Source organism: Plecotus auritus (genome assembly GCF_963455305.1).
Source record: "Plecotus auritus genome assembly, chromosome: 1".
In the NCBI taxonomy this organism is placed as follows: Eukaryota; Metazoa; Chordata; class Mammalia; order Chiroptera; family Vespertilionidae; genus Plecotus; species Plecotus auritus.
Window position 1 is genome coordinate 101652518 of NC_137770.1, and position 17087 is coordinate 101669604.

Genomic DNA, 17087 nt, shown 5'->3' on the forward strand with positions numbered 1-17087 from the left:
TTTTGTTTTTGTGTTTATTGATTTCAGAGAGGAAAGGAGAGGGAGAGAGAGAGAGAAAAAAAAAAAACAATGATGAGAGAGAATCATTGATCAGCTGCCTCCTGCACACCCCTCACTGGGGATTGAGCCTGCAACCCAGGCATGTGTCCTTGACCGAATCGAACCCAGTACCCTTCAGTCCGCAGGCCGATGCTCTATCCACTGAGCCAAACAGGCTAGGGCTGTTTTTTTCTTTTTTAAAAAATATATTTTAAAATAAAAGGCAGAGAGGAAATATATCTCAGGTTCCCTTCCAAAATGGCTTTAAAGTTTTTTACATTCAGTTTTTTACTTCCAACTATCCAGAATCAAGTATGTTATTTAGTTGCAAATGAAAGATGCCCAATTTAAATTCTATTAAACTCATGGGAGGTTATTGTAAGAATCCTAAAGTTTGAAACCAAGACAAGAATATTGTTGGGCTTTAGAAATGACTAAATGCAGTCTGAACTCTCATGTGTGCTTTCTGTTTCTCAGCTTTATTCTTCCTCACTGTCTTAGTCTGTTCTAGCTGCCATAACAATACCACAGACTGGCCAGCTTAAACAGCAGGCATTTAATTTCTCACAGTTTTGGAGGCAGGAAGCTCGAGATCAAGGTGCCAGCATTATCAGTTTCTGGTGAAGCCTTGGCCTGCAATTGGCTGTTTCCTCAACTGTGTCCTCATATGGCCTTTTCTCTCTGCAAAGGACACCAGTCCCATCGGGTCAGGGACCCACCGTCATAACTTCATTTAACCTTGGTTACTTCCTCAAAAGCCCCATCTCCAAATATAGCCACACTGGAGGGTGGAGCTTCAACCAGTGAATTAAAGCAAGGGGAGGGGGGACACAATTCAGTTCATAACACTAACTGTAAACTTGGCTGCCAAATGTCCCTGACTTTTATGTCTTGCAGGTACAGAAGTGACAGGTGCTCTGCAGCAAAATCTGCATACCCACAGAACTGCTCGTCCCACTTGGCATAGGTGTCTGTCCTTGGACCAGTGATCTGTGGTCAAGGGGGTGGTATGGCCACTCTCCAGGATCCTTCATAATTACCTGGGGAGGGCCACTTCCTACACTCACTATGCAAAATTGGGACTCTCTCAGGTTTTAAATGTGGATTTTCCACATAGCTGTAAGCTTTCTCAAGCTTGGTTTTTAAAGAATCCTGAATTTTTTTATCAGTACAAGCTCTCATTAAAACATCCCTTTTACTCTATGGCTGGCCGCTGCGTGTAGTTGTCCCGGCTTTCAATCTGGTGTTCTTCCCTAGACATTAAAACAAAATGGAGGTGGAGTCAATGTAAAGTAAATTTAGAAATCCTTAGCATGTTACAAGTAAAATCATATTTTTGGTATTTTTATTTAAGTGTGTGTGCGCGTGCATGTATGTGTGTGTGTTTTACTTTGTAAGTCCAAAGGAAACTTGACCATCTTCTGTTATCTCTTAAATATGCTTCTTTCTGGAGGAGTAACTGAAAATGGTTGGATTACTTTTCAAATGTTTGTTTCCTTGGAAGTGTTTCTACTTTATAGTTATTGGAAAAGCATTTCAAATTCTGTTGAGTGTGTGCATGTATGTGTATAAGGACTCATGGTTTTACCCTTTTTTTTGGCTTCCTACATGATACTGTATAGTCATTTTTATTTGGGATGCATGGGCATATAGTGTAATATGTATAGATCATGTATCATAGGAATGTACACTATAATCTTATTAACCAACATTACCTTCAATAAATTTAATTAAGAATAAAATAAGACCAAAATATTTATATAAATAGTTGGCAACCATTGGAAGAGAAAGATTTGTTGACAAATACTTATTGGTACATTCTGTATCAGAGACTGATATAAGCACTGGGGATACACTGGTGGGGAAAAAATCCCTGTCCTCATGGAACTGACATTCTAATGGGGGAAACAGACAAAACATGAAACACTCAGTTAAATTAGTGATGATACCTGTGAAGTGCTTATTGCAAGGAGTGGCACATAGGAAGGATTTGTTTGATGATAGCTACTGTTATTATTACACATTTGCATCTGCTATGTCCTCTGCTGGGAATACCCTGTTCTGTATTACTTGGCTCATGCTACTTGCCTCTCAAAATTCAGTCCAGACTTTGCCTCTTCTAGGAAACCTTGCTATGTCCTCACTAGTCACCATTTGATTTAGGTGCTTTACTTGAGCTTTATTAAAAATGCCTCTCTGCCTGCCTGCCCACCCCAGGGAGGGAGTAGATGAGGTTTAATGAAGTGTGGTTGCTCTGCTGCTGTTTTGCAGAAGAGACAAGCAGAGCCCTTTATTTGGGAGTACAAGGCTAGGAATGGAGGATCCCTGTGAAGTGCTCAGCAAATGCTTCCCTCCAAACGATGGGAATTCTGAAGTATCTGCTCAACCCCCAGGAAACGCGCGTGGCCATGTTTTGAACCACCTACCCCTGCCACATTCAGAACAGGACTTTTGCCCTTGACCCAAATTCTGCCTGACCTTTGCTCTTACTTGCCTTGTCTGGCTTCATCAGTTGAGTTCAGGAATTTGGAAAGTGGTAACAGGTCCCACTAGTCTGCCATTTCCAGGTTCTCACTGATTCTGGATGGTAGCAAGGCAACTTCCGGGTCAGTGCTGGCAGGAGATTTCTCATCTGGATTGATGGGTAGAGAATGTCATTCTAGTTTCATGAACTGTTTGCTTTGTAATGGAAGAGGTGAACAAGTGAGCTTCATGTATTTCCCCCAGAGCTCTGGGCACCTGTATACACTTGCTATTAGGGAGCACTCAGGTCTGCTACATTTTTTTCAGTAGAGGCCCAGAGGCAAGAGATACCTATTAGGTTCTGAGGGGCAGTGAAGGCACCAGGCTAACTATGGTCATTCACTCACTTATAGATGTCTATTGAGCACCAGCTGCAGTATTTCCTGCCTGTATGACCTTGGGTAGTTATTAACCTATAGACCACAGTTTTCTGTAAAAAGAGGATAAGTTATTAGAGTTGTGTGAGGAATCAATGGGATAATGGACATGAGGGCCCTAATACAGTGGCTGTTGTATAGTGAGTGCTCAGTAAAGGTTAACTGATAGTAGTGGTAGTATTACTACCACAGCTTCTATGTACCAGATACAGTGTTGGATACAAAGTTGACCAAGCCGACTTTGCCCTTGAAGGTACATGCCCTTGAAGAATTCATAAACCATTCAGGTGTGCAAAGAGTGAATATGAACTTCAATAATAATTTCCAGCCCTAACCAGTTTGGCTCAGTGGATAGAGCGTCGGCCTGCGGACTGAAAGGTCCCAGGTTCGATTCTGGTCAAGGGCATGTACCTTGGTTGTGGGCACATCCCCAGTAGGGGTTGTGCAGGAGGCAGCTGATTGGTGTTTCTCTCTCATCAGTGTTTCTAATTCTCTATCCTCCCTTCCTCTCTGTAAAAAATCATAAAATATATATTTAAAAAAATAATAATAATTTCCAGTAAACAATACTTGATTGCCCACAGAAAAATGTTCCTGAACAGCAAGCAGCAGGAATGCCACCTTTCAGGTCACTCTGAACTGGACCGAGTCCTGTGTCCTTGCCAAATAGAGATATAATGTCCCCATTCCCCAGAAATCACTGACCACTTAGATTCAAGCATAAACCTTTTATTTTCTCATGAATTTTTTCCTGTATGTTTCTTCTTCAATAACAGGGGTTGGTGCTTGATTTGAATATTAAAGAAAAATGCATGGTAATCCTAGTTCATATGACTCTAAAAGTATCATGGCAGTTTCTGAGTCCAGTATCTCCAATAAGAGTGAGCTATTGGGTCAAACCACCCTGAGGGTTTTTCTAAGATACATCATGGATGGTGGTCAGATGGACAAAATTCCAGAATGCCCTTTGGAAGAGATGGGGATCCTCAAAACCATATAGGCTGGTGACTTGTCTATTAACAGACAGAGAGGGCCAGGAAAATGCCCCAAAGTCATCTTCAGATTGAGGTGGATTTTTGCTGGGCTTCTTGAGGGCATTGGCAAAGAACAGGAAGTGAAAGGAGCCAACCAGGAAGCAGTTTTGACATAAGAAAGCAGAATTGTTTTTCAATTTAATCAATTTGACCCCTTGCTTGTGTGTTTAGCACAAGGGCCTGAGGGGATTGGTTTTGAAATCAGTGAACCCACATTTACTAGGATTTCTGTGTGCAGAGGGGCCATTGATTAAGCATTGAGACTAGGAGGAATTGTAGGGAATGATCCAAATCCTTTAGTAATTTATAATCTTGTTCAAAGCCACACAGGGAACGTGTACCCTCCCACATCAACACAAGACCAGCTACCACACTGCCCCATACCATGATCCCAGTATGGTGGGGTGCTGGCTGTGAGCTAGACAGAGCTGATTAGTCCTGCCACTTACTGGGTAAATTTCTTAACCTAAGCCTTGTTTAACTCATTTGTACCATGAGAAGAGAATTATGAATTTTCTAGGTGGTTGTGAAAATTAAATGGGAAGCATTCATTCATCACTCATGAGGTCACAGCGATATACAAGGCAAAATCTTGCTTCTATGGCACTTAAACTCTAGGAGAGGGAGACATACATAATGAAAAATTCAGAAAAATAGCAAGTAGAGATAAGCTATGATGGGTACTGTGATGTGCCACCCAGACTGTCTTCTCTGAAGGCCTTGTTCTGGGAGCACTGTTGGCAAGCAGCCTTGAGCTGTCAGTTCCTTCTGGGATGGGCTCAGCCACAGATGTTGCTGGAGATGGCCTGGGAAGGCCCACATGCAAAGACTGATCAGTATAGAAGTACAAAGACCTAGCCATCCTGGATCCAAGTCCAGGGTCATTCCAACTGCAGAGCTCCACACGGGAGCTGTGTTGAGCCTATATCACAGCCAACTTGCCCCTCTGACCCCCTTCCTGCTCCCCTTCCACAGTTGTTGATCCCCACAAGAGCTCCCTAAAGAGCATCCTGTGCTCTCAACTTCTCTCAGGATCTGCTTTCCTGAGACCCAGACTGCAACACAAGTGCTCTGTTGGGTGAGGTGCTGTGACTGCTTGGCTTCCTGAGATTGGGCCTGTAGAGAAAGAGTCCTCTCTGCAAAGACAGGCTGGACTGTCTTGAAGATGGGGAAGCACATCCCAGGCAAGATGAGGGAGAAAAGGAAGAGCATGGCTTGTTTGAGTAACTGAGGGAAAAGTGAAAGGTGGAAGAAAGAATCGGAAGAGCTTTGAGAGGCAGGGCCCTTATCAGAGTGGACTTAGCCAGGATGAGAAAGTTGGATTTTCTAGGTGTGATACAATTGATTTGATCTGATTTTAAAGGATCACTCTGGCTGCTGAGTGGAGAGGGAAATTGAAGGAGCTAGTAGGATTGGGGAGACCTATGAGGAGGGAACAACCAGAGACAATGGGTATGATGGTAGAGAGAAGGAGACAGATTCAAGATATATTTCCCAAGTAGAGCTGAGAGGACTTGATGATGCAGTCTGTGTAGCAGGGTTGGTATGAAGGGATTGTTGGGCTCCTGGCCTGAGCAATTGAGTGGATGGGGTATTGAGAAGGAGTGCACACAGACAGTCCCCAGGTGGTGTCACTTATTGAAAGGGAGAGCTGTCAGGAGGCCCCCGCTTCCTCCATTTGAGTAATTTGCATAGCCTGGCTCCATACCTAATGTTTTTACAAGCTGCCAGTGAAAATGGCCATGGTTAAATGGACCTGGTTCCTAGAGACATCCTCGCCTGCAGGTGGGCAGGCAAAGGTCTTGGCCAGAGAGCTGAGATGACATTGCTCTGGGAAAGGGAAAGGAGGTACAAGAAGGGGGTGGGAGTGCTCTTTTTTAGAACTACTGTTCTATGTGAAGCCTTTAGAGCTTAGGCCCTGCCTGTCCTCTTTGAGCCCGGGCCTGAGGAGTGAGGGTAATGCTGGGTCACTGGTGAGAAAGGGGCTGACTGTAAACTGATCTCTCACTCTGTTGGGCCTGACCTGGATTTTCCTTTTCCTTTAATTTGACTTTTGTTTGTTTGCTTTGCCTCTTTTCCTGAGAGACTCTGGAGACATAACAGAAGCGGCCCAAGCTGAAGGTGTCTGTGATCCTTGCTCACCTGCATCAGGCTAGAAGTATGTTTGTGTTTCTACATAATATGATCCCATGTATAGTCATATAACCCCATTACAATCTAGATACAGAACTGTTTCATTGCCAGAGAGGAGCTGTGATGTGCTATCCTTTGTTACCTGGAATATTCGAGGTCCTAGAGAAACAGAAAGAATAGGCTATAGATAGATAGATAGATTTATAGGAATTGGTTTATTCAATGATGTAGGCCAAGAAGTCTCATAATCTGCCTTCTGCAAACTGGAGATATTGGAAAGCAAGTGGTATATTTCAGTCTGAATCTGGAGGCCCTGGAACTGGGAGCACCATGTCTGAGGACAGGAGAAGATTTATGTCTCAGGTGAAGCAAAGAACAAATTTGCCCTTCTCCACCGTCTTGTTCTATTTAGGCCCTCAACAAATTGCAAGATGTCCACATTGGGAAGGGCAATAGATATTCTTTACTCTATTAATTCAAGTGCTAACACAGAGAAAACCAAGTACTCAGTACGAGGGTCCTGAGAAGGGATGGTTTGTGGGGAAGCACAGGACTTGATTGGAATGTCTGTAAGGAGGATTCTCTGAAAGGTCAGGGGTCTCTGAGGGGACCTTACCGAAGGTGGCAGCCCCTACCTTGACTTTTCCATACAAGTCTGATTCCCTGGGGTGTTTTGCTAGAATCTATGTTTAGTCTTTAAAGACCCGACCTTGTAGAAGCATATACTTTCTCAAGGATACTTAACCTGCTGGTTGTATCTAGAGGTTAATTTGAGTTCAAGCTGTTGTTACAATAAAAAGCCAATGAGGCAGGTGCACAGGGCTGCTTTTACTTCTCAAGTAAAACAGTCCCTTAGCCTCTCTTTCACAGAAGCCTGTGTCAGAGTAATCTGTTCATCCATCGCTCAGGACCTGGTCAGCCCCGGCAGCTGGTGCCCTGTGTGAGGAGGCCAGGGACACAATGAAACGCGGTGAAAACCTCGAAAATGAAGAGGAAGAAAAGGAATGTAACTGTGCAGTAAGTCATTGGAGCCTGCTTTGGATTTCCAAGTTCAAGGGAATTCTTTCTCAGCTAAGGTTTCATAATGGGACAACAGTTGTCCACAGAACAGCAGCAATATATCACAGTGCTGAAACAGTTATTAAAAGCAGGTGGTGCCTGTGTTACAGAAGAACAACTAAAAAAGTTATTAAAATTTGTTATGATTTATAATCCTTGGTTCCCTGATGCTGGAATGCTAGACCTTAATCTCTGGAAACAAGTGGGCAGGAATTTAAAAATAAATTAGGCTCAGGGAAAACGAGTGCCCTTATCATCATTAACTATGTGAGATCTTGTTCGAGCTGCATTATGCCCACTTCATATGGAGGATCAAAAACCTACAGAGCAACAGGAGGATTTACCACTGCCCTCTCCTCCTGAAGCAGAGCCTGTAATATCCAAAGCCCTGCCACTGGAGGAAATATTTCCTGATCCTCCGCCTCCGGTGTGGGAAGGCTCATCAACTGAATCCTCAATTATGGGGTCCTGTGCCAGGCAAGCCATGTTAGAAGGAGAGCTTTTGGCTTGCTCAGTTTATGCAAGATCAACAAGGTAATAGAATTTATGAGCCGCTCTCCTTTAATACCTTTAAAGAAATAAGGAAAAGTGTTAGAGAAAATGGGGCTACCAGTCCATTTACAAAAGGACTCCTTAATGCCTTGTCTGAAAATTATCACATGACTCCTTGGGACCGGCAGACTTTAGCAAAAACAACTCACAACGCCAGTCAACATCTCTTATGGAGAACAGAATATAATGAGATCTGTGCACAGCAGGCTGTTTGTAGGTGTTCACTAGCCACCCACCCAGGAGCCTCTGGGCTGCATTCTAGCTGTAATTCCCAGGCACTAAAAGACATCTTCTGAAAAATCCATGGAAAGGACTCTGGTTTGTTAGGTTGTGCGTGTCTATTAATATTGCTCATAGAGTGTCTTTGTTAATTGTTGGTTTGTGTCTTTGTTGTTTGGTTTAATTTGTTTAAAAATGAGGCATATTTCACTTTGCTAGAGGCCCCAGCTACTTGTAACAAGCTGAACTCATGATAGGGATTACAAGAACTTCCCAGCAACTGCCGAGAACTCTTATTGTTGGGGACCTTCCTGCTCTCCCTCTCAAGACATCAGTTAGAAACTCTTAGTTAGTAGAAGTTCTTGTCTGTCTGTAATATAACTTGGTTACTGATTGATGTTATTTAATATACTAGATTCATATAAAATAAAATTCTAAGACTAATGTTCCAGTCCACCCTTTTGTGAGTACTTTATTTACTGTATGTTTTTTTGTTTCTGTTTTTAAAATCTCTCCTTATATTCAAAATTTCATATTGTTAATCTATTCAAAAAGAGAAAAAAATATGGGAAATAATTATTTAAACTCCCCAAAAATTTATCCTAGAAGGCTAGAGCTACAGAAATACCCTTGAATAGCTGCAGAAGTGGCAGCAGCAGTAAGGTGGGGGTGGGGGAGGACTCCCCTTGTAAAGAAAAAAAAAAAGCTACTTTTACACTAAAGTGGTTAAAGGCCCAGGAGTTACTGCAGTCCTGGGAACAAACCCCAGGACCTGCTATCTCCCCCCATACACACCCTCCCTTTCTCCAGCCTCCTGAAAGTTGTCAAGGTCATGCTATCTCTGATGCTTCTTAAGAATATGAGTATGTTTTCCATTAGAAAAATAAGCCTATTTCTAAAAGTAAAGGAAAAAAAGAAGGGTTTTCCTGTATTTACCTCAGAAGCAAAGGTTTTATATGTATACTAGGGGCTCAGTGCACAAATTCGTGCAGGGGTGGGGTCCGGCCAGCCTGGCCCCGATCGGGGTGGATCGAGGCCAGGCCTGTTGGGAGGAGGAGACAGCGGGAGGTTGGCTGGCCAGCCTGCCTCAATCGGCCCAATCAGGGCCAGGCTGGCTGGGGGGAGGGGCCATGGGCTGATTAGGGTGGGGGGGGGCTGATCAGGGTTGGGGCTGGTCATGGGGAGGGGCTGTGGGCAGTGGGCCAATCGGGAGCCAGCAGCCTGGGGGAGGGGCCATGGGTGGTTGGCCGGCCAGCCCTGCCCCTGATCGGAGTGGGGGGGGCGATCAGGGGCAGGCCGATCATGGGTGGGCCGGCCAGGGGGAGGGGCTGCAGGCAGTTATCCGGCCGGCCCTGCCTCTGATCAGGGTGGGGGGGGCAATCTAGGGTGGGGCCAGGTGGGGGGAGGGGCTGCAGGAGGTTGGCTGGCCAGCCCCGCCCCCAAATGGGATGGGGGGCTGATTGGGGACCAGCAGCCTGGGGTGGGGCCATGAGTGGTTGGCTGGCTGGCCCCGCCCCCTATTGGGGCAGAGGGGGGCGATCAGGGGCAGGGCCGGCCAGGGGGAGGGGCTGCAGGCTGATCAGGGTGGTGGGGGCCCCTTGGGGGTGGGGCTGGCTGGAGGAGGGGCTGCAGGTGGTCGGCCAGCTGGCCCTGCCCCCTGTTGGGGTGGGGAGGTGATCAAGGGTGGGGCCAGTGGGGGGGGGTGGGGAAGGGCCGTGGGGAGGTTGGCCGCTGGTCCCGTCCCCCAGTCGGGCTGGTTCACTGGCTGCAGTGGGCGCCATAGTGACCAGTCGTTTCGGTCGTTCTGGCGTCCGGTCGCTGGCTTTCATTTATACCTATTGTTATAAGTTATGATATTATGAAATATTGTGTTTTGCAAGAATAAACAATTTTATTATAGAACTAAATAAATAGAAAATGATTAGTTTTTGAAACTTTTATTAAAAATATTACTAATTCTTAAACTTTTAGTTTTTCAGATATAAGGAAGCATTTTTAAAACAATTTAGTAAATTAAATATTTCTCTCAGCAGGCAGTCTGGCCTGTGGTAATCTGACTAATGCTACTGTGCCTCCCATCCCTCTGTGTAAGCAAAATAAGGGGTGGGACCCCTCTGCTGAGGTGTCCCATTGGGAAGTTTGTCAAGGAAATCATACCCATGACGGTCCAGGAGACCAACAGGTTGGAGCCTACATGGTCATTTGCAAGCCAACCACATTGACATTCTGGTATACCATACGTCCAATGCTAGTTATTTACATCGGTTATGCAGGCATACCTGAGGTTTGGACTGAGGGAGGGATGAGCTCCCCACGACCTCAAATACCAGGTGTTCCAGTTCAGGAAACTTTGTAGAGATTAGGCCATGTTTTCAGCCCTTTGAAATTGTGGCACGGTGACTCCCAGAACTCCTCTGGCCACGATAGTATAACTTTTGCTAATAATCTTACTGACAATAGCCTGACTTGCACCACTCACCCCTATGTCTTTGTTATGGGCCCCAATCTACTAATAAACCATAGTTCATTTTTTCTAATACAGGTTGGAGAAGGAGCTTATCTTTTTGCATCTTCTATTACCACCCAGAGTATTACTTCATTGAACATCAGCACTATTATGGTACTTAGAAGACAAGCAGAAATCCTGATACCTGTTAATCTCACCAGGGAATGGCAAGGCTCATCAGCTATCAAAGTCTTAGAAAGAGCATTGAGCCAATTACCGCCCAAAAGGTTTTTGGGAATGCTCATTGCAGCCATCATCTCAGCTGATGTTATTCTTACTACTGCCAGCGTCACCGGAGCAGCCCTTTCTGAGTCTATGCAGATGGCCACATTTATAGACAAGATGGCCTATGATATAACTAAGGAATTCACTATACAACAGCATATAAATAAAAAAATATTAGCTAGACTACAGGCAATAGAGGCAGTCGTTGAATATCTAGGGAAAATACAGGACCCTATAGTATACAGGCAAGTGCTTAATTGTGATTAGGAGCATAAACACATATGTGTCACCCCTTTAAAATAGAAGAATAGTCACCATCACTGGATTGATGTTAAAAGGCATCTATAGGGAGTCTTTCATGATAACCTTACTAAAGAAGTAAACACGTTGCAAAGGCAAATTAGAGAGTCCTTACTTGCTATCAATGAACATAAAAAGCAGCCTACTACTTGGAATACGGAAAGGAGCATTTAGAGTAGATAGACCCCACCACATGGTTTCCTAAAACCAATTGGTATCTGATCAGACTAACCATTGCTGTTATTGTGATTCTATTTGTTTTTCTTATAGTCTACAAAATCAGAACTCGAGCAGTGAATTCGCTTTGCAGACCCCAACCTTCCAAAGCAGAAAGTTCGCTGCCTCCCTCTGTCTTCTACAGGCCAGCAAAACAAAAAGGGGTGGTTTGTGGGGAAGCGCAGGACTTGGTTGGAATGTCTGTAAGGAGGATTCTCTGAAAGGTCAGGGGCCTCTGAGGGGACCTTATCGAAGGCGGCAGCCCCTACTTTGACTTTTCCAAACAAGTCCAATCTCCCGGGTGTTTTGCTAGAATCTCTATGTTTAAAGACCCGACCTTGTAGAAGCATATACTTTCTCAAGGATACTTACCCTGCTGATTATATTAGAGGTTAATTTGAGTTCAAGCTGTTGTTACAATAAAAAGCCAACGAGGCAGGCGAACAGGGCTGCTTTTACTTCTCAAGTAAAATAGTCCCTTAGCCTCTCTTTCACAGAAACCTGTGTCGGAGTAATCTGTTCATCCATCGCTCAGAGTCTGCTGGTCAGCCCTGGCAGTGGTTGGGTGAGGGCATTGGGAAGCCTTCCCAAAGAGATGAGTTGGGAGGTGCATGAACTCACTGAGGCCAGGAAGTCTGTGAGTGTCCTGACATTTCAGTACTGGAACTGACAACAGAAGAGGTTGAACTCAGTACTGCTGATAAAGTGCAGGTTTGCTGTGCTTCTCCAACAAGGTAGCTCTCCTCTCTATCTCCCCCCAACCCTGTCCCCATGAATGGGAAGCCAGGCAGCCTCCAAAGGGTCCTTTGCCACCATAGGCTGTATCTCACTCCCCTTCACTCCAGGATGAAGCAGATGGGAAAACTCCCCATTGTTCCAGGGAAGGATGCCCAGGAGAAAGCATGTAAAACTCTTGTCCTCAGGTGCTTGGGGCAACTGCCACCAATGGGGATTCTGTGGATCTTTCTGTATTAAGAACCTGACCTTCATTTGTTCCTAACTCCAACAATCTGTTCACATTTTTAATGCACTTATCCAAGCCAGCTAGGTGCAAGGTATCTTTTGAGGCATGATATGGGAAAAAATAGACTAACAAGGTCCTTATTCAGACCTTTGTAATTTACAACAGAGGGATGAGTTTCAAATACTAGGTACTTAAACCCCTGGACAATGTGAGCTCTGTGATAAGAGAGGCATAAATCAAGTACTATGATAGTTCCAGGGAAGGAAACAGTATGTGTGTGTACCCGCCTGTGTAAGTCTGTGTAGGTGGGCTTGGTTGGGGCAGGTGGGATGGGGTGGGTTACAGGTAGTGGAGCACAGGCAAGCTGAGCACTGAAAGTTGTATAGGATTTTGACAGACAACTGGCAGGAACTTTGGGGATACCTTAGAGCAGTGATTCTCAAACTCTCATTGGACATGAGCCACTTGAGATGTTGTTAAATACAGATTCTGAACAATGGGTCTGGGATAGGGCTTGAGAGTGTCGACAAGCTCCCAGGTAAAGCTGATGCTGCAGGTTGGAGGGTCACTCTAAGTAGCAAGGATGTAGAGAACAGCTTATATGATTTGGCTGGAGAATAGGGGGAGAGGAGAGAAGAACTGAAAAAGTAGTTGGAGGCCAGATTCCAGACTGAGGAGATTGAACTGTATTTGGCAGGCAGTGCACAAGCTCTGAAGGTATTTGGGCCATGAAGTGAGCCAAGTCAGACTTTAGCTGAAAATCACTCAAAGGAGAGACAAAGCAGGGACAACTAGAGACACAGTTATTTTTTATCTATCTGTCCATCCATCCATCATCTGTCCACCATCCACTAACATTTATTAAGTAAATATTGTGCTCCAGATGCTAGGAAAGGATAAAGAAAACCCAATTTCATTCCACACTCCCCAGGGACCCCAGAGCCTAGTGGGATTGATAAACCCCATATTATGTGTGCAGGTTCTACAGGAGCTCAGAAGAAGGGAGCAGGCAAGGGGCTTCCTGAAGGAGAGGACCCTTGAGAGCTTTCAACGAGTAAGTGAGAATTATTTGGATAAAGAAGAGCACAGTTAGAGAGACCTTGGGTAAAAGCCAGTGGCAGCAGCACAATGCATATGGGAGTTTGGGGCTGAAGGAGTTTGAGGCCAGTGAGGGCTCCAGAGGTGTAGTCACAAACAGCAGGGACCAGCTCTGGTTATGTCAGTGTACTGGAGGCTCATAGGACTGACTGGAAAGTTGGAGAACCCAGCTTAGGTAGGCACCCAAAGTCAGGCCCCGTCCCCACATCTCTGAGTGAGTAAGGAAATTTTATACTTAAAATTAATGGTCAACTAAAATCACAGTGCCTATTTTTGGAAGTCATAATGGTAAATAGAATCTATAGAACATTTATAGATTTATAGAATCTACAGAACATTTATAGAATCTATAGAACATTTATAGAGGCACTGTGCTAAGTGCTTTACACATGTAATTATAGGGAATTCTCCCAGTAACCTTAGCAGGGGACCCTACATTAAGATGAGGAAACAAGACTTCAAGAGGGTCTGTAGTTGGCCTGACATTGTCCAGCTACCAGGTTCTGGGGCCTTGATAGAAGTTAAGTCAGCTGCTCTCCAGAGCCCAGGTTCATAAACCACTCAGGGAGAATAAAAAGGGAGGGGCCAGGTCAGCTGTGGACCAAGGGAGTGGTACTCAAGGTCATAACTGGGGGATGGGCCTCTGTTAGCTAAAAGCCTTGGTAGTTGCTTTGGGCCAAAAGATGTAACCAGCAAGGTTTTGAAGGAGATCACCAAACTGACATGGCCATAGTGCTTGTCATAGAGATGACTTTGAGGTATGGATTGGGGGACAGGAAAGACCTCCCGGGGAGGGGCACTGATGAAGCATGCAGTGAACCACCCTTACACACACACACACTAGTCTCTCGCTTTTCTTCTCGCTCTGGTACCCTAGCCCTTCAGTTCTTCATGTCTCCGGGTCAGGGTCCCTTTGTCAGTGGAGAGATTGGGGTGGTGAGTAGGGGCTGGTGAAGGACGGCAGTTGATCTATACCTGAAAGGACACTGCAGAAGAAACTCACTGACATAGACAATATCAAAAACAGAGCTCCTGCTCAGAATCTCTGGAGGGGCTGGGGGTTGCTGATTTTCCCGCCAGGGTTCAAGCCATCTCAACGACTCCAGAATGACAGAGGAGAAGGGCCTGTCTACCTGGGCTGCTATAATCAAGTCTCATAGACATTTAGTTCTTACAGTTCTGGAGGCTGGAAGTCCAGAATCAAGGTGCCTGTGGGGCTGGGCCCTGGTGAGGCCTTTCTGCTGGTCTTGTAGATGGCCTCTCCTCTGTGTGTGTGTGTGTGTGTGTGTGTGTGTGTGTGTGTGTGTGTGTGTGTGTGTAGCAGGGAGAAATCTGGTGTCTCTCATCTTATAAAGATCCCAGCCAGTGGATTAGAACCCCACCCAAACCACCTCATTTAACTTTAATTATGTCCTAGGAGGCCCCATCTCTAAATAGAGTCACATTGGGGGTTTATTTAGGGTTTCAATATGAATTATATTTTTTGGGGGATCCATTCAGTTTGTAACAGGGCCCAAGAGACTTTCTAATCCAGCCTCCTTCCTCATTTTACTGATGAGGAAACTGAGGCTCAGAGAGGTTTGCTCAAGGTCACACAGCTGGTTAGTCCTGCTATGGGTGTGCCCTGCTGGGCTGTATGTAGTGAAGCCTGCTATGGGTGATTATGTGAGAGACAAGAGCAGAGGGGGACAGGCCCACCCTGAAACTTGGAGGATTTAGCTTAAACCTCAGGAAGACTTCCTGTTTGAAAAAGGGGTGAATCACTGTGTGGGCAGCAGCAATTACGGGGTTTCTTCCTCCAAAAATGGCAGAAAGTTTGGGAAAGGGGCAGGGAATAGACTTCATAACTGCTTAAAGATCCTTCTAGCCCCGCCAGCGTGGCTCAGTGTTTGAACATCAACCTATGAACCAGGAGGTCACAGTTCAATTCCTGCTCAGGGCACATGCCTGGGTTGTGGGTTCGATCCCCAGTAGGGGATGTGCAGGAGGCAGCCGATCAATGATTCTCTCATCATTGATGTTTCTATCTCTCTCTCCCTTTCACTTCCTCTTTGAAATGAATCAATAAAAATATATTTTAAAAAATCCTTCTAGATTCAGGTTTCTATGACGACATTAACTAACTACTCAACCGAAACCATCTAAATCCAGAAGTCTTGCCAGGAGGAAATAGTTACTGAAAAAAATGTCCCTGTGCATACCTTTGGCCCAGCAACTGCCCTTTGGGGTGAAGGCAGTGACTGGGCATATGTAGGGCTGTTTACCTTGGTTAGGCAATGCAGATAAGTTGTCCTGTTAGTATTTGTAGATGGAGCTAATGTTTGGGTGGGCAAGGCCAGGCCAGAGCAGGCAGGAGGAGCTGGGACCAGGTCAGGGTCCTCCACTGGGGCCAGGGGTAAAGAGGGAGGAGCAGCCACAGTCCAGCTAAGAGCCCTATTTCCACTGCAGGCATCCAGGCGTCCTTTTTCTGTCTGCTCTGTGCTCTCCTGGACTTCTCTTTGTGTGTCAACCCTTAACTTCCTCTTTTAAATGTTCTCTCTCTCCTTCTGCCCCTCTATCCTCACAACACACCCCTGACAGCAAAGTTCTGCACTGACCCAGGCCCAAAAGACTTCTTGTTGTGGATAAGAAAATATTTTCATTAGAAAACGAACCTGGGTAATCCCTTTCAGACCCACAAATGCCATTTTCAAGAATATAGGAAATTCTGACTTGTTGGGTAATGAGAGTGACTGCCATTCAGAACATCATCACCCCTGACTTGCAGGGGAGAGCATGGTCTCTGGAGAGGTCACCTCAAGATCTAAGAATCACTCGGTCTGTTCTTGGTACAGCCTTGTTATGACCTGTGCTCAGTATTTGCTAACTCAGTGTAACAAAACCTTTGCCTCCCTTGAGAAGACTAGGAAAGACAGGCAGAGTCAGGAAGGGCATCGCTGGACCCCACACCACACACACACCTGTGAGGGCACAGCTAACATAGATCACATTCTCGCTTTATAAAGAGATTCAAAAAGACTTTTTTGCAGAACACAAATCAGTTCTCTCAGAGCCTGCTTATGGGGTTGAGAGAAAGTCATGTTCTGTGGGACCCCACGCCCAACCCCACACCACATCTTCAATGGAAGGGTTGCCTTTCACCAGCTGGCAGATGAAGAACTGACACAGGGCGGGGGGGATGGAGGAGAGTGGGGGGGGCATGATGTCTAGTGATGCAGGACCAGGTTTTGGATTTTACTCAGCCTTATTGTCCCGGGAGGCAGCTCCAGGTAAAGACTGTTGATTTGGGAAAGGTGGTCAAGGGTGCGCAGTGCTCATTCCACAGGGTTTGGTTTACCAAAGAAGTGAGTGCAATGAGCAGAATGGCCTCTGCAGGGGTCGGCCAGCTTCCTGCTGAAGTGGCAGAATGTTTCCATCCTTAGGGCTGCTTTGTTGACTGGGGTCTGTGTGCCCCTGCGAGCACAGCTGTGACTTTGCCACGCCCCCGCCCCCCAGGTTCCATCCTGTGTGTGACCTGGATCTCAGAGCTGCAGGAATGGAGAACGTAACCTCTTTGAATGAGCTCTTGTATGCCTTTGACCAACATGTTACCCAGATGGGGCAGGTTATCTGGAGGGTGCCCCCCGCCCAGCCCTTTGACCTTAGATCTGTAGATGCAGCCTCACCAGCCCATTATGTCCCCCAGGGTATCTTGATCCCCACCCACAGGGTGTTGGGTGGGGTGGGGGAAGCTGGTGTCAGATGACAGGTTCTGTGCCCAGTCCTGCTTGGTTACTTGCTGACCTTGGACCTTGGTCTCTCTATACTTTAACTTCCAACCAGTGTCACATGCTTGTCATGGG